Source organism: Macaca nemestrina, chromosome 9, assembly GCF_043159975.1.
Source record: "Macaca nemestrina isolate mMacNem1 chromosome 9, mMacNem.hap1, whole genome shotgun sequence".
NCBI lineage: Eukaryota > Metazoa > Chordata > Mammalia > Primates > Cercopithecidae > Macaca > Macaca nemestrina.
Genome location: NC_092133.1, coordinates 95,325,465 through 95,350,133, shown reverse-complemented (window position 1 = coordinate 95,350,133; position 24,669 = coordinate 95,325,465). Strand labels below are relative to the sequence as shown.

General features: G+C 42.3%; 1 protein-coding gene and 2 pseudogenes across 7 annotated transcripts in view; 2 read left to right on the top strand and 1 right to left on the bottom strand.

Moving 5' to 3' along the window:
* LOC105463229 (zinc finger protein 37A) overlaps positions 1-24,355 on the bottom strand; it is a 49,705-nt gene extending 25,350 nt beyond the window's left edge. For 5 of the 7 annotated variants that reach the window (XM_024787165.2, XM_011710214.3, XM_024787166.2 and 2 more), the window contains exons 1-2: positions 24,226-24,355; positions 246-476 (exon numbers count right to left, since the gene is read on the bottom strand). The gene's annotated coding sequence lies outside the window, so the exon portion shown is untranslated. Of the gene's footprint in view, positions 1-171; positions 477-24,225 lie in introns of those variants that run through there. The other 2 variants (XM_011710219.3, XM_011710215.3) reach the window with 2 other exon arrangements.
* Positions 5,624-5,911, top strand: LOC139356347 (FXYD domain-containing ion transport regulator 6 pseudogene; annotated as a pseudogene).
* On the top strand, positions 16,512-17,465 carry LOC105463227 (eukaryotic translation initiation factor 3 subunit L-like; annotated as a pseudogene).
* Positions 24,356-24,669: the final 314 nt, after the last annotated feature.

Here is a 24,669-nt window from a genome sequence, read left to right as displayed (position 1 = left end):
AAATCCAACCTCACTTGTCACAGGCGCGGGACGTGCGCGTTCCCTTCGGGAGCACAAGAACCAAGGCAGGATTCGGACCCAGACCAGGCGGCAAAGCCGCTCTCTCTCTCTCCCACCCCCAGGCCGCGCAGAACCTCCAGTCCACCCTCGCCCCAGCCCTCCCTTACTCACCCTCCACGTCCTCTACCCCGACGCGGAAATGCCGGGAGCCCTCCCACTCAGGCTGCGGGGGGAGAAAAACAAACCTGGAGCCATACGGCGTTCACGCGCAGAAGGCCCGAAGCAGCTCCCGCTACTGGGGCCAGAAAGTGCACACTACATTTCCCACAAGTCCTCGCGCCGCTTCCTCAGAAAGTGCAGACTACATTTCCCACAAGTCCTCGCGCCGCTCCTTTAAAAATAGCCTGAGGTTTCAGCCGCAATGGGTGGTTAGTTCCCAGATGTAGCAAGTGCAGTACTGCAGTTTTATTCGTTAGCTGAAATAAATTATGAGTATTTAAATTACACAGCTTTTTCATGAATTACATCTCCCTGATTTGGCTGTCCTCAACACTTCCTCGTTTGGCATAATTGACACGAGGAATTTCTCCAGACATGGTCGATTCCTGTGACCCTGCTGCGCTACCCAGCACCACCTCCACTTGCACCCTGAGGCTCCACTTGCTTCCTTCTGGTCCATCGAACGCTCACAGTGAGAAAACACGCTGGACGTGAGCATTACCAGCCTGTACACTGTCGTGAGGATAACTCGGAATTGCTCTTCAAATTTTGTTAAACCACGTAATACCATCTTTCATGGCAAACCTGCATTTTCCATTCTTCAGGAGTATGTTGGATCTCTTGATCACAGTAACTTTTTTTTTAATTATACTTTAAGTTCTAGGGTACATGTGCACAACGTGCAGGTTTGTTACATATGTATACTTGTGCCATGTTGGTGTGCTGCACCCATCAATTCGTCAGCACCTATCAACTCGTCATTTACATCAGGTATAAATCCCAGTGCAATCCTTCTCCACTACCCGCTCCCCATAATAGGCCCCGGTGTGTGATGTTCCCCTTCCGGAGTCCAAGTGATCTCATTGTTCAGTTCCCACCTATGAGTGAGAACATGCGGTGTTTGGTTTTCTGTTCTTCAGATAGTTTGCTGAGAATGATGGTTTCCAGCTGCATCCGTGTCCCTACAAAGGATACAAACTCATCCTTTTTTATGGCTGCATAGTATTCCATGGTGTATATATGCCACATTTTCTTAATCCAGTCTGTCACTAATGGACATTTGGGTTGATTCCAAGTCTTTGCTATTGTAAATAGTGCCGCAATGAACAAACGTGTGCATGTGTCTTTATAGTAGCATGATTTATAATCCTTTGGGTATATACCCAGTAGTGGGATGGCTGGGTCATATGGTACTTCTAGTTCTAGATCCTTGAGGAATCGCCATACTGTTTTCCATAATGGTTGAACTAGTTTACAATCCCACCAACAGTGTAAAAGTCTTCTTATTTCTCCACATCCTCTCCAGCACCTGTTGTTTCCTTTTTAATGATTGCCATTCTAACTGGAGTGAGATGGTATCTCATTGTGGTTTTGATTTGCATTTCTCTGATGGCCAGTGATGATGAGCATTTTTTCATGTGTCTGTTGGCTGTATGCATGTCTTCTTTTGAGAAATGTCTGTTCATGTCCTTTGCCCACTTTTTGATGGGGTTGTTTTTTTCTTGTAAATTTGTTTGAGTTCTTTGTAGGTTCTGGATATTAGCCCTTTGTCAGATGAGTAGATTGCAAAAATTTTCTCCCATTCAGTAGGTTGCCTGTTCACTCTGATGGTAGTTTCTTTTGCTGTGCAGAAGCTCTTTAGTTTAATTAGATCCCATTTGTCAATTTTGGCTTTTGTTGCCGTTGCTTTTGGTGTTTTAGACATGAATTCCTTGCCCATGCCTATGTCCTGAATGCTATTACCTAGGTTTTCTCCTAGGGTTTTTATGGTATTAGGTCTAAATTTAAGTCTCTAATCCATCTTGAATTAATTTTCGTATAAGGAGTAAGGAAAGGATCCAGTTTCAGCTTTCTACTTATGGCTAGCCATTTTCCCAGCACCATTTATTAAATAGGGAATCCTTTCCCCATTTCTTGTTTTTGTCAGGTTTCTCAAATATCAGATGGCTGTAGATGTGTGGTATTATTTCTGAGGGCTCTGTTCTGTTCCATTGGTCTATATCTCTGTTTTGGTACCAGTACCATGCTGTTTTGGTTATTGTAGCCTTGTAGTATAGTTTGAAGTCAGGTAGCGTGATGCCTCCAGCTTTGTTCTTTCGACTTAGGATTGTCTTGGCAATGCGGGCTCTTTTTTGGTTCCGTATGAACTTTAAAGCCGTTTTTTCCAATTCTGTGAAGAAACTCATTGGTAGCTTGATGAGGATGGCATTGAATCTATAAATTACCTTGGGCAGTATGACCATTTTCACAATCTTGATTGTTCCTATCCATGAGCATGGTATGTTCTTCCATTTGTTTGTGTCCTCTTTTATTTCACTGAGCAGTGGCTTGTAGTTCTCCTTGAAGAGGTCCTTTACATCCCTTTTAAGTTGGATTCCTAGGTATTTTATTCTCTTTAAAGCAATTGTGAATAGAATTTCATTCATGATTTGGCTCTCTGTTTGTCTGTTACTAGTGTATAAGAATGCTTGTGATTTTTGCACATTAATTTTGTATCCTGAGACTTTGCTGAAGTTGCTTATCAGCTTAAGGAGATTTGGGGCTGAGACGATGGGGTTTTCTAAATAAATACTATAAACACCTCTATGCAAATAAACTAGAAAATCTAGAAGAAATGGATAATTTCCTGGACACTTACACTCTCCCAAGACTAAACCAGGAAGAAGTTGAATCCCTGCATAGACCAATAGCAGGTTCTGAAATTGAGGTGATAATTAATAGCCTACCAACCAAAAAAAGTCCAGGACCAGATGGATTCACAGCCGAATTCTACTGGAGGTACAAGGAGGAGCTGGTACTATTCCTTCTGAAACTATTCCAATCAATAGAAAAAGAGGGAATCTCCCTAACTCATTTTATGAGGCCAACATCATCCTGATACCAAAGCCTGGCAGAGACACAACAAAAAAAAGAGAATTTTACACCAATCTCCCTGATGAACATCAATGCAAAAATCCTCAATAAAATACTGGCTAACCGAATCCAGCAGCACATCAAAAAGCTTATCCACCATGATCAAGTGGGCTTCATCCCTGGGATGCAAGGCTGGTTCAACGTACGCAAATCAATAAATGTAATCCAGCATATAAACAGAACCAAAGACAAAAACCGCATGATTATCTCAATATACGCAGAAAAGGCCTTTGAGAAAATTCAACAGCCCTTCATGCTAAAAACTCTCAATAAATTCGGTATTGATAGAACGTATCTCAAAATAATAAGAGCTATTTATGACAAACCCACAGCCAATATCATACTGAATGGGCAAAAACTGGAAGCATTCCCTTTGAAAACTGGCACAAGACAGGGGTGCCCTCTCTCACCACTCCTATTCAACATAGTGTTGGAAGTTCTGGCTAGGGCAATCAGGCACGAGAAGGAAATAAAGGGTATTCAGTTAGGAAAAGAAGTCAAATTGTCCCTGTTTGCAGATCACAGTAACTTTTTAAAGTGTTCACTGACAGAGGTAATGCAGGAGTGGAAAACCAAAAACTGTAAGTTATCACTTATAAGTGGGAGCTAAGCTGTGAGTACACAGAGGCATACAGAGTGATATAATGGACTTTAGACACTCAAAAGGGGGCTGGTAGGAAGGAGGCCAGAGATTAAAAAAACTACACATGGCCAGGCTCAGTGGCTCACGCCTGTAGTCTCAGCACTTTGGGAGGCCGAGGTGTGTGGATCATGAAGTCAGGAGTAAAGACCAGCCTAGCTAACACAGTGAAACCCTGTCTCTACTAAAAATACAAAATTAGCTGGGTGTGGTGGCACACACCTGCAGTCCCAGCTATTGGGAGGCTAAGGCAGGGGAATCCCTTGAACCTGAGAGGTGGAGGTTGCAGTGAGCCGAAATCGCACCATTGCACTCCAGCCTGGGCAACAAGAGCGAAACTCCGTCTCAAAAAAGAAAAAAAATATATATATACACATTAGGTACAGTGTACACTACTTGGGTGACAGGGGCACTAAAATCTCAGAATCCACCACTTTATAATTCATCCATAACCAAAAACCACTTGTACTCCAAAAGCTATTGAAGCTTAAGTTAAAAATAAAAATAAAAAATAAATGTCCACTGATGGAAAAAGAAGCATTTTTCTCCATTCCTATTCCCTTCTTTACCACCACTGATGATAATCCCACTTGTTCCCATGCTGGAAAAGCATTTAGTACCATCCACGTAGAAGAATCAAATTATTCAAGGGTTAAGATGCATTTCAGAAGACAGTCATGGCAAGTACAATGATTATCAATTAAAATCACAATTTATTTTCCTGCTTATAATTTTTTTTCTTTTCTTTTCTTTTTTTTTTTTGTGTGAGATGGAGTCTTGCTCTGTCGCCCAGGCTGGAGTGCAGTGACATGATCTTGGCTCACCGCAACTTCTGCCTCCTGGATTCAAGTGATTCTCCCGCCTCAGTGTCCCAAGTAGGTGGGACTACAGGCTCGTGCCACCACACGCGGCTAATTTTTGTAACTTTAGTAGAGACAGGGTTTGACTATGTTGGCCAGGCTGGTCTCGAACTCCTGACCTCGTGATCTGTCCGCTCAGCCTCCCAAAGTGCTGGGATTACAGGCATGAGCCACTGCATCCAGCCTAATGTTTTTCCATTTTAAGAACAGTCTTGACACTTGTGAATATTCCTTTCTTTTTTTTTTTTTTTTTTTTTCAGACTGGGTCTCATTCTGCCTCCCAGGCTGGAGTGCAGTGGCATGACCTCGGGGCACTGCAACCTCCACCTCCCAGATTCAAGTGATTCTCCTGCCTCAGCCTCCCCAGTAGCTGGGATTACAGGAACATGCCACCACGCCCAGCTAATTTTTCGTATTTTTAGTAGAGACAAGGTTTCACCATATTGACCAGGCTGGTCTCAAACTCCTGACCTCAAGTCATTCACCTGCTTCGGCCTCCCAAAGTGCTTGGATTACAGGCATGAGCCACCTCGCCTGGCCTCCATTATTTCTTTAATGCAATAAAATAAATAAATGTTTATTTATTGTTTATTGCGGTAGTTAGTTCCCAGATGCAAGTGCAGTACAGCAGTTTTATTCGTTAGCTGAAATAAATTATGAGTATTTAAATTACACAGCTTTCTCATGAATTATATCTCCCTGATGATTTGGCTGTCCTCAACACTTCCTCATTTGGCAGAATTCATGACTGGAATTTCTCCAGACATGGTCGGTTCCTGTGGCCCTGCTGGGCTACCCAGCACCACCTCCACTTGCCCATGGTTCCATTATGTCATGGATTATTTCAGTAACATTGTTTTCTCTTCTTTCTATTTGCATAACCCTATCCCTAACGAGATTGAAAACTAGGAACATGCCACTCCCAGGCTCCTTGGGACTTGACACATCCTCCTGGGATCATCTCAGGAAGGGGACTGGCTGTGCAGGCACCATGGAGGTGGTGTTGATCTTTCTATGCAGCCTGTTGGCCTTCATTGTCCTGGCCAGTGCAGCTGAAAAGGAGAAGGAAACTGACCCTTTTCATTATGACTACCAGACCTTGAGGATTGGGGGGTTGTTATGTGCTGTGGTCCTCTTCTCCGTTGGGATCCTCCTTATCCTAGGTTGCAGATACAAGTGCAGTTTCAATCAGAAGCCCGGGACCCCAGGGGAGGAGGAAGCCCAGGTGGAGAACCTCATCACTGCAAATGCAACAAAACTCCAGAAAGCAGAGAGCTGAATGAAGTGCAGCCCTCCGGTGGGAAGCCTCTGGAACCTGAAGGCAGCTGCTTGAACTTTTAAATACAAATGTTGATGCTTAAGAAAACGGCCACTTCAGCAACAAATCTTACTCCAAGAGAAGCTAAGAACTTGTGTGTCCCCCCACACCCTTCCCTGTCCCCTCTAACACCATTCCTCCACCTGATGATCCAACTAATTAATCTCTTGCCTCCACTGCAGCCTGCAGGCTCCTCCAACTCCTGTGATGTGTCTGTGTGTGTGTGTTTGCTGACTCTAGTGTTCATAGCTACTTGTTCATGGTTATTACTGTTAGTGAACTGTGAACTCGCTTTCCTGGGCAGGGGCTGAGCCATGTAGCCATCTGCTCGTCTCTGCCCCCCATCACCTCTCACTCCTGGGAGTCTGCTTTATTCCCTGGGAGTCTAGCTCCTTCCCTTTAGAGCATGGGCAGGAGTCTCCAGTTGTCTTGGGACCTGGGAAGATTTGCACCACTTTTATCATCTTTCTTCATGAAGTCTCTTCACTTCTTTTACAAGAACCTCGCTTCCTTATCCCGGTCCAACCCCAGTCTGTTCTGAAGATCAGCAATTGGAGACACAAAGCAAAGCAAGGAGTTTTTGAGCCCAGCACTGCCTTCAGCAGGCTACTATATTCTTCCATGTTTATTTTTCTCCCTGGGGAAGCCCCAGGGAGCCCCATCTGCCCTGCCCTTCACATAGCACCCAGGGATTCCAGCCCCAGGGCTGCTGCTTTTCTTCTTTTTCTTTTTTTTTCAGTCAGAGTCCCACTCTGTCACCCAAGCCGGAATGCAGTGGCATGATCTCAGCTCACTGCAACATGGGTTCAAGGGATTCTCATGCCTGGGCCTCCCAAGCAGCTGGTACTACAGGCATGCAGCACCACTCCCAGCTAACTTTTGCATTTTTAGTAGAGATGGGGTTTTGCCTGGCCTCAAGCAATCTACCTGTCTAGGTCTCCCAAAATTCTGGGATTACAGGTGTCAGCCACCGTGCCTATCCCAGGTCCAGGGCTTCTAATCTGCCCTTGGGGAATGTAGCCCTTGTATATCTTATCAGCAATAACCCCAGGGGCTCTGGTACCCTACCCCTCTCCAATCTTCCTGCTTCTGAGACTTCAATCTACAGCCCAGTTTTTCTGGACACAGGCTCCCATCCCTGAAGCTGAGTCTCCAACAGGTGATGACTGCAGGATTCCCACTCTGTTGTGGCCAGCACACTGGAATGGACAGAGGGAGAGTAAGGGGCCTTTGCTTCTCTGCCCATGTCCCCTTGGTCAGCAGAAACAACTCCCACATCGTCTGCACTGCCTGTCAGTGGTCAGAGAGTTAAGTGAAGTAGGTTAGAGACCCAGTAACCTCCATGCAGCACTGCTGCAGAGGGTACAGGAAGAGGTCAAAGGTCTTAATGAGAGTGGAAGCTCAAACGAGCTCCCGCCCTTCCTGTCCTCCATGTGCCTGTGGAAATCAACCAAACCCAGCCTCTGTGGCCAGACTGCTGTTTTCTGTACCACGATCTGTCCTCTGAACAACAGAAAAAGGAATAAAATATTTGTTTCCTAGTGAAAAAAAACACTATGAACAAAAAACAAGTAAACTTCACTCAATTGATTATTTTTAAAGTAAACAAAAATTTTGGGATCTTTTCTTGAGAATTAAAATATTATTTCAAGACTTTACATAAACTAACAACTTTCTCAACTGTGTTAGTGACAGGAGCCAATGAGTTTCTAACTGCAAAGGAAATGAAGAATATCGAATGCCAAAAAACTCACACAGTCCTTTAATCACTCAATTCTAACAATGTAAATGCTGAAGTAAGAGAACAATTTTATGACAGTTACTTCAATGAAAATGCAAAGAACATCAGATACTATTTTGACCTCATGATTCAGAATGTGGGCAGGATGGCCCACAACTTGGAATCTTTACTTCAGCTTGGACCAAGCATGTCTGTGCCCTTATGCAAACATCAACCACAATTTGTATTTGTATTATCGCCACCAAAAGCTATTCGGAAGGAAAGAGAAAATATTTTCTGCCTTGTGATTACTTGCATCCATGGCTCTGGTGAAAATATGTGAGGCATTTAGATCATTGATCATCTCTGTGATCACAGTGAAGCTATCACTTTTGTTGTTGTTCCAGCAGATTTCATCTTGGCTCTTCAAAATTTGATTGCATCTTCGGAATCAGAAAATACTTCTAGCAGTAATACTTTCAAACTGTCATTTGAGCTGAAAGACTACTGTTGATATATAGTGTGGCAGATGTTTACAACTTCCACTGCAATTACTATATCTCAATCTGAATTCTCTTTATTTTTTTATTTTTTATTTTTTTGAGACAGTCTCACTCTGTCACCCAGGCTGGAGTACAGTGGCGCAATCTCAGCTCACTGCAACCTCCACCTCCCAGTTTCAAGCAGTTCTCTTGCCTCAGCCTCCCAAGTAGCTGGAATTACAGGCGCTCCCCACCACGCCCAGCTAATTTTTTTGTATTTTTAGTAGAGACAAGGTTTCACCATATTGCCCAGGCTGGTCTCGAACTACTGGGCTCAGGCAATCTGCCCACCTCGGCCTCCCAAAGCGCAAGGATTACAGATGTGAGCCATCGCACCTGGCCTTGAATTCTTTTTAATAAAAAAAATTTGTTTACAATTTTATATAATATTAGTTGAGGAAATCATACATCTTCCATTTTTAGCTGTTATTATGTGCTGGTGTCTTTTTCTTTTTGCATACCACACAAAAAGCTTCAAAAGAAATCTTTCCTCATTTAATAAATCTCTACTTTTCAAACAATTCATCACAAAGTTTATGCTTGAATTTTGGTATTTGGCATTCAAATATACACAAATAAAAATAGATAATAGCAACCACCACAACAATTGAGCTGAGTTAATTTGATAATCTCACAGCTGTCTTAGTGTGTCTGTCACTCACAAGTCTGAACTCAGAACTAACATCAAACAGGTTGAACCATTGAAAGCATTACAAACTTGCAAACTAATAATCAATTGAAGTGGCCAGGCGCGGTGGCTCACGCCTGTAATCCAAGCACTTTGGAAGGCGGAGACTGGCGGATCACAAGGTCAGGAGATCAAGACCATACTTGCCAAGACGGTGAAACTTGGTCTCTACTAAAAAAAATACAAAAATTACCCAGGTGTGGTGGCACATGCTTGTAATCCCAGTTACTCAGGAGGCTGAGGCAGTAGAATTGCTTGAACCCCGGAGTTGGAGGTTGCAGTGAGCCAAAATCACGCCACTGCTCTCCAGCCTGGTGATGGAGTGAGACTCCATCTGAAAAAAAAAAAAAATCAATCGAAGTAGAGTTGCCATTGAAGTGGCCTGAGATGGTTATCCTATCCTTGGCTGGTATCTGGGAACGTGAATTTTGGGAAGGTTTGGGAACCTGGATTTCAGAAGGGTTCCCCCAACCCTCACTGATCAAATGGCTCCATTGTACCTAAATAATATGGTTTCTGCGGAACACCTACTTTTTTTTGGGAATCTGGAATTTTGATTTGTGCACAATAGACAGTGTCTACATGACCAGTCACCAATAAAAAGTCCAGCACTGAGTTTCTAAGGAGCTTCTGTGACAACATTTCACATTTATTGTCACAGCGTGTGGCTTTTGGAATTCAGCACATCCTATGTGACTCCACTAGGAGAGGATGCTTGGAAGGTGGTGTCAGGTTTCCTCTGGACATGGCCCTGTGACCTCTCCCCTTTGCTGACCTTGCTGTAATAAGTCATAGCCACAGTGTGACTATATGCCAAGTCCTGTCAGTCCTCCTACCAATTTGTTTAACCCAGAAGTGTTCTTGTGAATCCTCAATACAGCTGGCATCAGAAACAAATTTTTTTACTTCTCACTCTGTCACCCAGGCTGGAGTGCAGTGGCACAATTATAGCTCACTGCAGCCTTGAACTCCTGGGCACAAGTGATCCTCCTGCCTCAGCTGGAACTACAGGTATGTATCCTCCTGAGTAGCTGGGACTACAAGCACGTGCCACCATCCCGGGTTCTTTTTTTTCTGTAAAGATGGGGTCTTGCTATGTTGCCCAGGTTTATCTTGAGCTCCTGGCCTCAAGTTATCCTCCTGCCTTAGCCTCTCAAAGTGCTGAGATTACAGGTATGAGTCATTGCACCTGGTCCAGAAGTGGAATTTGCTAGAACAACCCTGACTCACTAAGATTTGGCTCCATCACTGTTTGGGAAAAGGAAGAATGAAGGGGAACGGTGATAAGCCTTTGATAACTGGGTGTCTATGGAGTCCTCCATGGTTTGAGAGCCACAGATGAACTGCTATCTGCTGTTAGAAGCCACAGTGATCTATGGGGTTAGAAACGGATCCAACCCTGGCTTCTTTGAGCTGTGCTGGATGAAGTGAGGGGGGAAATATGCACCTGGGTGATGCCTTTGTTTTTTGTTCTCTTCTCCAGGTGGGAGGTAAGAAAAACAACAGTGACAAATTATAAAGGTGAGTACTGGGTGGCCCCAAAATGTTAAAAGTTCTCAGAGCTGGAGCAAAGCTGGTGTGGGAGGGTGGGGGGTGGGGGGTGGGGAGGATGCCAAGACTCTATCCAGCCTCTTCTTCAGCCCAGCTGCTGCCCTGTTGCAAGAGCTGCCTCTTTCTTTGCCACCCGTGTACCCTCCCCAATCTGCTTTCCAACCTGAATAGTTCCCACAGCAGTAATGCTAACCTAACTGCAAATGCTGGATTTACTGCTATGGGTTTAGTTTGCAATAGAAAAATATGTTTAATGGCTTTGTGTTTTGTGGCTATTACATCTAGATGTATTAATATGATAAAATTGATATAAAATGTTAAATGCTTTCAATTTCATAAATTCTAGAGGGAGCACACTGATCAGGAAAAGCTGCAGAGGAAAGTGAGTGTGACACAACTTCCTTGCTTTTTGCAGCTAGTGGGCAGCTTGGAATTTAAATTCTCAATACTGGAAACAGAACAATTCTCCAAAATTAACAATTTTTGCTACGTTTTTTGCCTATTGGAGCCACTGGAAAAAAAGCAGACAATATGAAGAGAGGCAATCTTGAGCTAGAGATATGCTTTGGAATTTACAAATCTGTTTTTCATCTCTAATGAGCTCTTGTAAGATCATATAGCTGACACTCAGAGGCTGATGATTTTCTGGCCCCATGTGTATAGTTTTGAGTTGGTCAGCTTGGACCCTAAGGTGAATAAGGTAAACAGAGCCCAACAAAACCTTGCTTGTCACTCGGCTAAGAACATAGCTGTCTGGCCCTGCAGCATCTCAGTCTCCAGTTACTGGAAGAAAATATATTAGATGCTGGGGAAACTATAAGGCTACAGGGTGACACTGCATGTTGGCAGGGAGAATTGTTCAAGGTAGAAACTGTGGGGAGCAAAGAGAGATTCTCATCTGTGTAGCTGCTGCTATGTGCTAATATGGGGGTAAGAAAACTGTTAAGGAATAAACAGGCCAAGACCTCTGTCCTCACAGGATTTTCAGGCTAGACAGGAAAGTGGTCACCGTACAAATTGTATACAACTCCACTAGTACTTAAGAGGTCTGATTTATTGCTTTGAAACACAAATGCAGGATGTTTAAGGATTATCAGCAGCCTTTCCCTTTGTGGAAATTGTAAACTAAAAATAAAATCCTAAGCCCCCATCAACTGAAGGACACTCCCCTTAGCCAATGGGACTCCAGAAAAACCTTACAACTGAGTTCCTGGCCATGACGAGATGGAGGTCAGACATGTCTCATTATACACTCTCATGTTTGTGGTTTAGACACAGCAACTGACAGCATTAATGTTAAAATAGAGATCATAAGACTGGCAGAACAGACTTTCGTGGCAATGAGATACCAAATTATAAACAAGACCTAAGGCCATGCCAGGCAAGGGTTAGGTCAAGCACCTTAAACTTAAAGAGTAAACTATGGTCTGACTGCCACAAGGTTTTTCCTTTTTCTCTAGCAGCTAAATAAACACTGACCTTGAGATAAGCAAAATGGAAACAATTGTAGCTCATCACCAGACACTAATTGGCTGCCAATCCCTGTCCCAAGCACCATAACTACAGCTTTGATTAGACAAGAGACTGATTTCAGTAACTTTCTCCTGATAAGAAGACCACCCACCATAAACTGGTTCTGGCTGGGTTTACAGAGGTTGCACACTTGAGTGCCTTCATGTCCTGAAAAGACCTTTTGACTGATAGGGCCTAATTATAATACATTCAAATGTTAGGTCTCCACCCCAGAGTGAACATGGGTCATATGTTACATGCATATTGGTTCAATATACGTGCATCAGGACCACCTTCATGCATACTCATAGCTCCTCCTGTAACCTGTTGAAGATGTATGTTTAGCTAACTTGTCCAGCATAATGCTCCTACCCCAACCTATCTTCCTTCAAAGTGCCTGTCCCTGGTCTTAGCCAGAGGCATTCTTCTCAGCCTGTTGCAGGCTGTAACCCCCTATAAGAAATAAAGCCTCCTCTCCATTCCAAATAGTTAAATCTTGGTTTTTTGTTGTTGTTGTTTTGTTTGTTTTGTTTTGTTTTTGTTTTTGTTTTGCTTTGTTTGAGATGGAGTTTCGCTCTTGTCGCCCAGGCTGGAATGCAATGGCGCAATCTTGGGTCACTGCAACCTCTGCCTCCCGGGTTCAAGCAATTCTCTTGCCTCAGCCTCCTGAGTAGCTGGAGGCAACTGCCACCACGCCCGGCTTATTGTTGTATTTTTAATAGAGATGGGGTTTCACCATGTTGGCCAGGCTGGTCTCGAAATCAAATCCTGACCTCAGGTGATCTACCTGTCTCCGCCTTCCAAAGTGCTGGGATTACAGGCATGAGCCACCGTGCCCAGCCTAAATCTTGTGATTTCAAAATTTAACAGAGTCAATTAAATGGTTCCATGATAGAGCGACATTTAAGGCAGACATTAGTTTTTATTGCCCCATAACGCTTCAGTAAGTTTCCCTGAATGTTTGCATTTACTTGTCAATCAACTCACAGGGAGTGAGGCAGAAGTAAAACCCACAATTACCTTACCCCTGGCCTATGTGATAAAGTAACATATTTTTAATCATATATTTGAGAGACATCTCTGCTACTAGGAACTTTTTTTTTTTTTAACCTTTTAGGTTTGGGGGATATGTACAGGTTTGTTATGTAGGTAAACTCATATCACAGGGGTTTGCTGTACAGATTATTTCATCACCCAGGTACTAAGCCTAGTACCCAATAGTTATTTTTTTCTGATCCTCTCCCTCCTCCCACCCCACCCTCATGTAGGCCCAGTGTCTGCTGTTCCCCTTTGTGTCCATGAGTTCTCATCATTTAGCTCCCACTTATAAGTGAGACTGGGTTACTGCTGACCTGCATCTCTCTTGGGTGGACCTCCCAGGACATAAGCAAAAGACCCTTGACCACAACCACTACCAAGGTCCCTTTCTCCTCTGTCTCCAAGTTGGGGAGGAAACATAAGCCCTAAGATCACCCCAGAGCTGTGGTGGGAAGCCCAGGAGAGATAAAACCTGAGTAGTTTTAAATGAGAATATGCATGTGGCTTTTTAAAGATGTTTGCAATATTTTTGCTATTCTCCCCTTGAGATTTTGGGGTCTATGCCCACCCTTACCAGACTGGACACTAGTGCTCACTTGTCACTGACACATTACATGAAAGTGATGCTGTGTAACTTTCAAAGTTATGTTTAAAAAGGCCTGGTTCACTCAGGTCACTCACCTGTGTGCCCTTGACCACCAAGTCAAAGCTCTGAATGTCCTAAGACTGTTCTGCTACCTGGAAGCCCAGGGTACCTGGGAGGTCTCCTATAGGCCCTGCAGCCAAAGTCCCATGTCCTCTGCAGACATGTGAGTGAAGTCACTTCCAGATGATGCCAACCCTTTGCTATGGATTCAACTCCAGCCAATGAGTCTTCTCTGTAGTCCCCAAACACCAATGAGCAGCAATAAGCCATCTTTTCTGTGCCTTCCTAGCCCTGTGAACCATGAACAAAATAAAGTGGTTGTTTTATGCGTTATTTGGTGCTGGTGGTTCTTTCTTAAAAAAAAAAGAAAAAAAAAATCACAGTAAAAGCACCAAGAATAACACAGTTGTAGGACATTCAAAAGGTACAAAATAACATGCACTGAAATCTAGGTTTCCTTCTTTCCCTCTTCCACAGCCTATCAGGTTCTGCTTCTGGAAGTAACAATGGTTAAGTTTCTGCACATCTTTCCAGATTTGTTAATTAAATAATCATATAGCACTGACACAGTGAGGAAGCTTTTTAAAGGCTTTACTTACATTTATTCATTTACTCTTCATTCACTGTGGACACTCAGGTGGCAGCAGGAAGGAAAGTATTTTGCTCAACCAAATGAAAGTCTGATCTGCTCTTTGAATGCTGTTCCTTCAATCATATGGTTCTATTTTCTTGATATATTCCCAAATCTTTTTTATTTTCTCCCTAATTGAGCATTCAGAGATGTAACACTGTTTTCTAGTTTTTCTTCCATTTCACCACTAAATCTTAAATTTCATATGAGACAGGCAGTGATGAAATTCCTGAGTCACTGGACATGTGTATATGTATGTTTGTGATGGTAACACACACACACACACACACACACACACACACACACATTTTTCTATCTAGTTATTAACCATTAAAATTCTATACTCAGAGTGAGGAAATATTACACGTTCCTTCCCAAACTCTGTCAACTACCCCCTCACTTAAATAATCCCTGAAAAAATGGCAACATCCATTATTAATGCAGTTTTTATCTCATCAATGAGCCATTTGATAAAATAGTTCTAGAAACTTGTAATGAATCAGCAATGATGGAAATTTGTACTGAACCATTTCATATCTAAAAGGGTATCTACTTTGTTTTAGACATGACAACTCTGTCATGTTTATTTTAGAATTTTCCATTGCTGCGTGTTTAAAGGGCTTGTCAATTCCCTTCCCTTTCCTAATTTTCATGACCAGATCATAAGAATGTGTGTGATCAGGCTGATTGATGTGCCACAACACATATTTAATCCTGGAATTTAGGGTTATCAGAAGTCTCCATTTAAAAAAGAATTAATTATATGTTTTCAAACAGCCGGCTGGTGAATATATAGTGCTTCATTTTTCTTAATGTCTCAGTGAATAGCCAGCCTTTTATGTATACATTAATAGAGGATCTCTCAAAAAATTCAGAGATTCAGAAATAAGTACATAAACTTAATTGCATAGAGAGAAAAAATAGGTACTATACGTAAGTGATAAAAGAAGGTTTTATATAATTATTTTTTAAAACTAAATTTATAATAATGCTTTTTAAACTAAATCTGGAACAAATTTTAAATTATTTAATCTAGAAATGTCCAGTGATTCAGGAACAGTAGAAATGGGTGGGGAGGGCATTTCAACTCAAGCATGGAACTCCTTTTATTCTCAACATGTTAGCTTTTTCTCTCTTCACTCTGAAATGTTCACTATCAAAAATATTTGAGAGACAGGTCTTTTTTCCTCATTTAACATTTATTTCATACACAGAGAATAATACTGTGGGTCTGGGATTCAGTTTTTGAAATGCAACATATAATCTAAGTGACCATTTACCCATGTCAAAGTAGCAGCAGTTGGACCCCATAATGTGGCATGCATTCACTAGAAAATTCTACGGTGACCTATCACTGTGATCATGTGATGAACCATATCTTGCCTTCCATTCTAATCATCACTCTGTGAGCTTCGAGATTCAAGTTTGACAGCATTTGTCAATTTCAAAATGTCACACACAGAGTGCTCAAATATGGGGAATTTTGTGTCCTGTTGCTGAGACATGTTCACTTTCATCTTCTGATTGTGGTTTCTTCAAATAGGCCAATTCACTTGTACTCAAAATGTCTTCCTCATTTTTTTGTTTCTCCCGCTCCAATTTGTCTATGGATTTATAAGCATGTTTTATAGTATTATTACTGACTTGTACTTTTGATTCTTCCACCAAGCTTTTTGTCTTAAATATTTTCCTATTTTTAGAAAAATGTAGTGTTTCTCCACACCACTTTTGTACCCAATCTTTCATAGAATAGGTACAGAAAAAACACAACCACACTGCCTTCATCAGATGAAGAGAATCTTGATACCAAATACAATATGAGACATTCCATAAAGGGAAATTATAGACCAAAGTCTTCTGAGTATAAATGTCAAAATCTGAAACCAAATATTAGAGTGGCCTAAATCTGGAGATTTTTAGGAAAAAAACTGAAATTTCATGGTGGGAAACATAATTTTGCTTAGTTTAGAAGTTTTGAGGGGTTGTTTTAAAGAAAAATTTAAAAGATAAATAATATTAAATGGATATAGAGTTATAAAATAAAAATATTATAAAAGGTTATAAAAATGTTTATGAAATTATTTTGCAGTCAAGATTGATTGATTGGGATTAGATTTGTTTATAAGGTCTTATTAAAATTAGCCATAATATTAAAAATACATTAATACCCAACTAAATTTAAAAAAAAAAAAGCTTAAGATTTGTTCTCCATCAAACTTGACAAAAGGAGTATGTATTCCCGTGTGCCAGAGTGCCAGGTCACCACATACAATTATGTTGGCTTTGCATATTTGATGATGTGTCGCTACCAGGATGCCATCTGGGTCTTCGCCAACATCCTCCTCTAGATCCAGAGGACCAAGAGCATGTTTCAGAGGACCACATACAAGTATGAGATGATTAACAAGCAGAATGAGCAGACGCATGCGCTACTGGCCATTGCTCTCACGATGTAGCCCATAGGTATCGATGAGAGTATTCACCCCCAGCTACAGAAGAAATATGGGGACAAGATGCTGCACCTGCAGAAAGGTGACCCACAAGTCTATGAAGAACTTTTCAGTTACTCTTGCCCCAAGTTCCTGTCACCTGTATTGCCCAACTACGATAATGTGCACCCCAACTACCACAAAGAGTCCTTCCTGCAGCAGTTGAAGGTGTTTTCTGAAGTACAGCAGCAGGCCCACCTTTCAACCATCCCCGGCTTCCTCAAGCTCCACACCACCATGCCTGTGGCCAAGCTGGCTGGCTTCCTGGACCTCACAGAGCAGGAGTTCAGGATCCAGCTTCCTGTCTTCAAACACAAGATGAAGAACCTGGTGTGGACCAGCGGCATCACAACCCTGGATGGTGAATTTAGTCAGCCTCAGAGGTTAACTTCTACATTGATAATGACATGATCCACATCGCAGACACCAAGGTCGCCAGGTGCTATGGGGATTTCTTCATCCATCAGAGCCACAAATTCGAAGAGCTTAATCGAACTCTGAAGAAGATGGGACAGAGACCCTGACAACATTTGCACACATTATTCAGGAACCTGTTTTGATATATTATAGGCAGGAAGTGTTTTTGCTACCATGAAACCTTTACCTAGATCAGCCATCAGCCTGTCAATTCAGTTAACAAGTTAAGGACCAAAGTGTTTCAAGTGGATATCAGTAAAGGATCTTTGGAGCCAGGAAAAAAAAAAAAAAAAATTGTTCTCAATGAGATTACATGTGGTAATAATTTTTAATTCTCAAATCTGTTTCTTCTTGAAACTTCTGAGATTTATATCTCAGAAGTTCAACCTTTACTATATTTTTTTACACATTATTTACAGATCATACATCATTGCCCTCTGTTTCCTTTCTGCTTCAAAAGGTGTATCTTTTTACTTCACTACAATGGTAATTTTGTCCTTCATCTTTTCCATCAACTCTTTCAACTTTTCCCTCATATTCTATTTCTGCTGTTATAATACTGAAATATTGATCTGAAAGGTTAAAAAAAAATTTCTCAAATGTAACATGATTTTATCCTCTTAACATTTTGATATGTCTGAATTGATGCATGTAATCAGGAAACTTCCCATGCTATTATCAGGTTGGTGCACAAGTAATAGTGGGTTTTGCCATTACTTTCAATGGCAAAAACTGCAATTACTGGTGCACCAACCTAATACTAGGAGCCATATATCCACCTGCTCAAGGTACTAGTTTTCATGTTTACATTCCTCTATAATACAATGTTCACTCATGGCCTTGAATACATTGTGCTTGTGTCTAATTAATTCAAGTATCCCTTTCATCAGGTTTGACTTCAAGTTATTTAAACAGACTTTATTTAGGCACTTCCCATTCTCAAGTGTGCCTCAGTCCAGGTTGCTCAGATAGTTGCTCAGATTAAGTCAGTGAAACAGCTGGGGTCACAAATTTAATTCATCAATCCACTAAAGAATCAGCCCAGATAGCCATATTTTCAGTTAATTTCAATTAGCTGCTCATGAAGGGTTGGCCAGTTGAATGGAAGTTGATTCTTGGCACAACCATCAAGTGGCAATTGGTTTAAAATGTCTTGAGTTCTGAGTCAGCTTGGGGGCTGATATAGTTTGGATATGTGTCCCTGCCCAAATCTTATGGTGACTTGTAATCCCCATTATTGGAGATGACTGGGTGAGAGGTGACTGAGTCATGGGAGTGTATGTCTCATAAATGGTTTAGCATCATCCCCTTGTTGCTGCTCTTGCAATAGTGAGATCTGGTTTAAAAGTGTGTGACACCTCCTCCTACCTTGCTCCTGCTCTGGCCATGTGATGTGCATGCTCCCACTTAGCCTTCTGTTATGATTCTAAGTTTCCTGAGGCCTCCCCAGAAACCACGCAGATGTCAGTAGCATGCTTCCTGTAAAGCTTTCAGAACCCTGAGCCAATTTAAATTACCCAGTCTCAGGAATTTGTTTTTTGGTTGTTGTTGTTTTGGGGGGGTTGTTTGTTTTGAGACAGAGTCTCACTCTGTCGCTCAGGCTGGAGTGTAGTGGCATGATCTCGGCTCACTGCAACCTCCTCCTCCTGTATTCAAGTAATTCTCCTCCCTCAGCCTCCTGAGTAGCTGGGATTACAGGCGCATGCCACCACGCCCAGCTAATTTTTGTACTTTTAGTAGAGACAGGGTTTCACCATGTTTGTCAGGCTGATCTTGAACTTTTGACCTCATGATCTGCCCACCTCGGCCTCCCAAAGTGCTGGGATTACAGGTGTGAGCCACTGCACCTGGCCAGGAATTTCTTTATAGCAATGTGAGAATGACCTAACACAGAAAACTGGTACCAAGGAGTGGGGTGTTACTATAAAGGTACCTGAAAATGTGAAAGCAGCTTTGGAACTGGGTAATGGGCAGAGGTTGAAAGAGTCTGGAGAACTTGGAAGAAGACAGGAAGATGAGGGAAAGTTGAGAACTTCTTATAAACTGGTTAAATGATTCTGACCAAAATGCTGATAGGGATATGGAAAGTGAAGTCCAGGCTGATGAGTTCTCAGATGGAAATGAGGAACTTATTGGAAACTAGAGCAAAAGTCACACATGTTATGCCTTAGCAAAGAGCTTGGCTGGATTGCATCCATGTCCTAGGGACCTATGGAAGTTTGAACTTGAAGAGTGATATCGTAGAATATCTGGCAAAAAAAAAAATTTCTAAGCAGCAAAGTGTTCAAGAAGTGGCATGGGCCAGGCATGGTGGCTCACACCAGTAATCCTAGCACTTTGAGAGGCCAAGGCAGGCAGATCACTTGACCCCAGAAGTTCAAGACCAGCCTGGGAAACATGACAAAATCCCATCTCTAAAAATATAAAAAAAATAGCTGGTGTGGTGGCATGTAGTCCCAGCTACTCAGGAGGCTGAGTTGGGACAATTACCTAAGCCTGGGGAATTGAGGGTGCAGTGAGCCAGGATCATGCCATGGCACTTCAGCCTGGGTGACAGAGTGAGGCCTTGTCTCAAAAAAAAAAAAAAAAAAAAAAAACACAAACTGGTGTGACTGCTTCTAACAGACTATGCTTGGATGTGGAAGCAAAGAAATAAGTTGGAACTTCTATTTAAAAGGTAACCAGAACATAAAAGTTGGGAAAATTTGCATCCTGCAGCCTGGCCATCTGGTAGGGAAAAAAAAAAAAAAAAAAAAAAAAGGCCTATGTTCAGAAGAATTCAAGTGGGCTGCTGAGTAACCACATGCTAGAGAAATTTGTATAACTAAAAAGGAGGCAAGTGCTGACATCCCAGACAATAAAAAGGCTTGAAGGCATTTTAGAGATCTCAGAGGCAGCCCATCCAAACACAGGATCAGAGGCCCAGGGAAGAATGGTTTTGAAGGCCAAGCCCAGGCCTGCACTGCCCTGCACATCCTCAGGACACTGCTCCCTGCCTCTTGGCAACTCCATATCCAGCTGTGGCTTAAAGGGTCCCATGTGTAGCTGTGGCTGCTGCTGTGACAAGTCATAAGCCTTGGTGGCTTCCACATGGTGTTAAGTCTGCTGGCGTACAGAATGCAAGACTGAATGAGGGCTTGGCACCATCCACCTAGATTTCAGAGGATGTATGGAAAAGCTTGCGTGTCCAGGCAGAAGCCTGCTGCATGGGTGGAGCCCTCACAGAGACCCTCTACTAGGGTGGTGTAGAGGAAAAATGTGGGGTTGGAGCTCCCACACAGAGTCCATACTGGGGCATTTGCTAGTGGAGCCACCATCCTCCAGACCCCAGAATGGTAGATCTATTGGCAGTTTGCACCCTGCACATGGAAAAAACTGCAAGCACTAAACTCCAGTCCATGAGCTTTGGGAGCTGAACCTTGCAAAGCCACAGAGGCAGAGCTGACCAACACTTTGGGAGCCCACTGCTTGTACCAATGCCCTGGATGTAGGACATGGAGTCAAAGGAGATTATTATGGAGCTTTAAGATTTAATGATTGTATTGCTGGGTTTTGAATATGCATGGAGCCTGTAACCCCTTTCTTTGTGCCTATTTATCCCTTTTGGAATTGGGTTTGTTACCAAATGCTTGTACTCCCATTGTATTTTGGAAGTAACTCTAAACTTGTTTTTTATTTTACAGGTGGAAGAAATTTACCTTGTCTCAGATGAGACTTTGGACTTCGGACTTTTGAGATAATGCTGGAATGGGCTAAGACTTTGGGAAACTGTTGGGAAGGCATAACTGTATTCTGAAATGTGAGAAGGACATGAGATTTGGGAGTGGCAAGGGGTGGAATAATATAGTTTGGATATGTGTCCCTTCCCAAATCTCATGTTGAATTGTCATCCCCAGTATTGGAGCTGGGGCCTGGTGCGAAGTGATTGGCTCATGGGGGTAGTTTTCTCATGAATGGTTTAGCACCATCCCCTTGGTGCTGTCCTTGCAAAAGTGAGTTCTCATGAGATCCGGTTGCATAAACGTGTGGGGCATCTTGCTCTCACTCTCTCTTGCTTCTCCTCCTGCCATGTAGGATGCCTACTTCCCCTTCGCATCTCACTATGATTGGAAGATTCTAGAAATCTCCCAAGAAGCACATGCCACTATGCTTCCTCTATAGCCTGCAGAACCATGAACCAATTAAACCTCTTTTCTTTATGAATTACCCAGTCTCAAGTATTTCTTTATATCAATGGAAGGATGGACTAATACAGGGCCAAGCAGACCATGGTCCCTTAGGATGGTCAACTGATTTATATTGCAAGGTGAGATCAGGGATTAAAACCTAGAGGTTGAAGGAATCTTTTTTTATTATTGCTTCAGCTCTTCTTCTGACTTAGCCACCTCTTCCAGGGCATCAGCCTTCCTGAAGAAACTTTGGGGTAAGAGCAGTTGAGAAAGCAATGAAAATAGCTTTCAGGTTTCAGGGTATTATTTCAAGGTCTCAGGTCTTCAGAGACCTCAGTCCGCAGAAAACCAATTACCTTCTTGTGCCAGATCCATCACTTATCAGTGCTATGATTCTAGGCAGACCACTTCAAATCTCTCCATTTCACTTCCCTGAACTCTCAAATATGGGTTGTAGCCCTTCCTTTGCCCATTCCTCCTGGCTAGTGTAAGCATCACAAGAAATAACAGATATTCTCCGTAAGCTGTAAAGCATCATATCCATGGAAAGAAAGAAGAAAATTCCATCCTCCACTCCCCTGGAGCCATCCACATTTCTTCTCTGTATTCAACCACTACCAAGGTTCTGGTGTATTCTTCTAGACATATAATGATCGAACACTTTAAGGCACTTATAGATCACCAGTCTTCTAAAGGCTTTACCTCCATTTCACCATTTTTAGCCTTATAACATAACATAGGCCATATTAACATTTCAATACCACAGAACAGGGAACTGAGGCACAGAGAGGTCTCTATAACTTTCTCAGGTTTGTGCATCTTCTAAGTAGGACATGAACCCACACCTTTATGCACCAGGCCCAGTGCTCTTGGTCACTCCAATATTTCTATATTGTCTCATCTCAATACAGGTGTTTGCCTACACCATCAGTCTGTTGGTTATGAGTGCAACCTGCACTGCAGGTTCTTGTTAAAACCCAACTGAGATTCAGGGGTTTTGCTATGCAGATGGTGAATAATGGGTCAAACATTTAAGCTGTAAATAAACAATTACTCATTTCTCTGTGACCTCTGGCAGGAATTTGTCAAAAGCTGTCTTTTTCATTGTACACTTCCCAGCATCTTGCTTCCAGGATATGACAGTAGATCTTGAGGGATCAAGACAATCTACAGTCTACACCAAGCTGAGGAAGAGAATAATCCACCACTGGCCTCATAACTGGGTGCACCCTGGAAAGCAGTCAACTGAAAGTACTGTGGAAATTAAATTGTTAAGTTCATTCAAGCATAACAATTCTAGATTATTCAGTATCCCATATTTCAGACAACTCTAAAATTGCTATGCTATATTCTTTATTTCATGTGTGCAAATTTAAGTTTATTAAGTCAATCACTAGTGCTACAACTACAGAAGATATATTTACAACTTCAAAATTGTTTAATAGCACAGACTATCTCAATGTAATATTTAGATATTTAGCTGCTTGTTAAACATTAGCTAAAATGAAATGGTTCCTGAACAATGCTGCCATATTTTTTAAATTAATGGACATTATGTGAAACTGTTTTGAATTAACATAAAAACTGAAGTAGTAGCACAGAAAGTTCTCATATACCCTTCCCCCAGCCATTCACAGACTACTCAGGGTTGCCATGGTTATGCTGGCCCTACAGGAGCGTAACAAACTGTAGGTGGTCTTCTTATCAGGAGAAAGTTACTGAAATTAGTCTGTTGTCCAATCAAAGCTGCAGTTACGGCTTGTGGAACAGGGGTTGGAGGTTAGTCAGTATCTGGTGGTGAGCTACAATTATTTGAATATTGCTTATCTTGAGGTCAGTGCTTGTTTAGCTACTAGAGAAAAATTAACTTGTGGCAGTTAGAACACAGTTTATTCTTTAAGTTTAGGGTGCATGACTTAACCCTTGCCTGTTGTGGCCTTCAGTCCTATTTATAATTTGGTATCTCATTGCCACAAAGAGTCCATTATGTCAGTCTTTTTTTTTTTTTTTTTTTGAGATGGAGTCTCGCTCTGTCACCCAGGCTGGAGTACAGTGGCGTGATCTTGGCTCACTGCAAGCTCTGCCTCCGGGTTCACGCCATTCTCCTGCCTCAGCCTCCCAAGTAGCTGGGACTGCAGGCACCCACACCATGCCCAGCTAATTTTTTGTATTTTAGTAGAGATGGGGTTTCACCGTGTTAGCCAGGATGGTCTCGATCTCCTGACCTCATGATCCGCCCTCCTCAGCCTCCCAAAGTGCTGGAATTACAGGTGTGAGCCACCACGCCCAGCTATGTCAGTCTTATTATCTCTATTTTCACGCTAATGCTGGGCAGTTCTGTCTAAACCATAAACATGAGGGGGTATAAGGAGATGTGTCTGAACCTCCTCCCCAGAAACTCAGTTTTAAAGTTTTTCTAGGGTCTCTTTGACCAAGGTAGGGCCTGTTCAGTGAGGGGTTAGAATTTTATTTTTAGTTTACAATTCCCACAAAGGCAAAGGCTGCTGATAAACATCTGCACTTGTGTTTCAAAGCAACACACACAGTTTTTTCTTTTTTTAGATGGAGTAAAAAGACAGGGCACACAGAAAAGTCATGCAACATGGTGGTCCTACCACTACCTAGAGCCTCTCCTCATTAAAGTGGCCTGTGGAGGGCTTAGCCCAGCAGGCTTAGAGCTTCTACAGAATGGGTATCTGCTCCCTGGGAGGATGTTCTAGGACATCCCTCATTTGCCTGCAGCAATTTTGGGGGTTGTTTTCAAAGCGCAAGTATGGTCCCAGCTAAGAACAGCCTCATCAGCACTCTCCTATGTCGGTCTCCTTGATGGGCCAAAAGAAACTGAGAAGCCACTGAGAACATATATACTTACTTGTCTTCCCTTTTTTATGCTACCCACTCCACCATCACATTTCCTCTTCCTCTTTTTCTCCATCCTTCATACCCTCCATATCTTCTCCGAGATGGAGGACAAGAAGTCAGCAAGTTTGTGCCTCAGTGAGTTATTTCAAGGTACACACCACTCTCCCCTGAGGCTGATGAGATCTGCAATCATATTTTAAAAGCACTGTGAGGATTATATTATGCTGTGCACTTCACATAGGTCTGTTTTTTCTCTTGATGACTTTAGAAACTCAGAAGGGGTACAGTGGTTAAGTCAAAAATCAAAGTTCCCCAAAACTAGCACAGAGGATACCTGTGGAAATGATAAGACCTTTTCCTGCCACATTTATCTTTCAAGTTGATTTAGATTCGCAATGGCACAGGCCTTAATTCAAAGGGGAAACAGGTGCTGAGGGAAATGCCTCTAAATTAG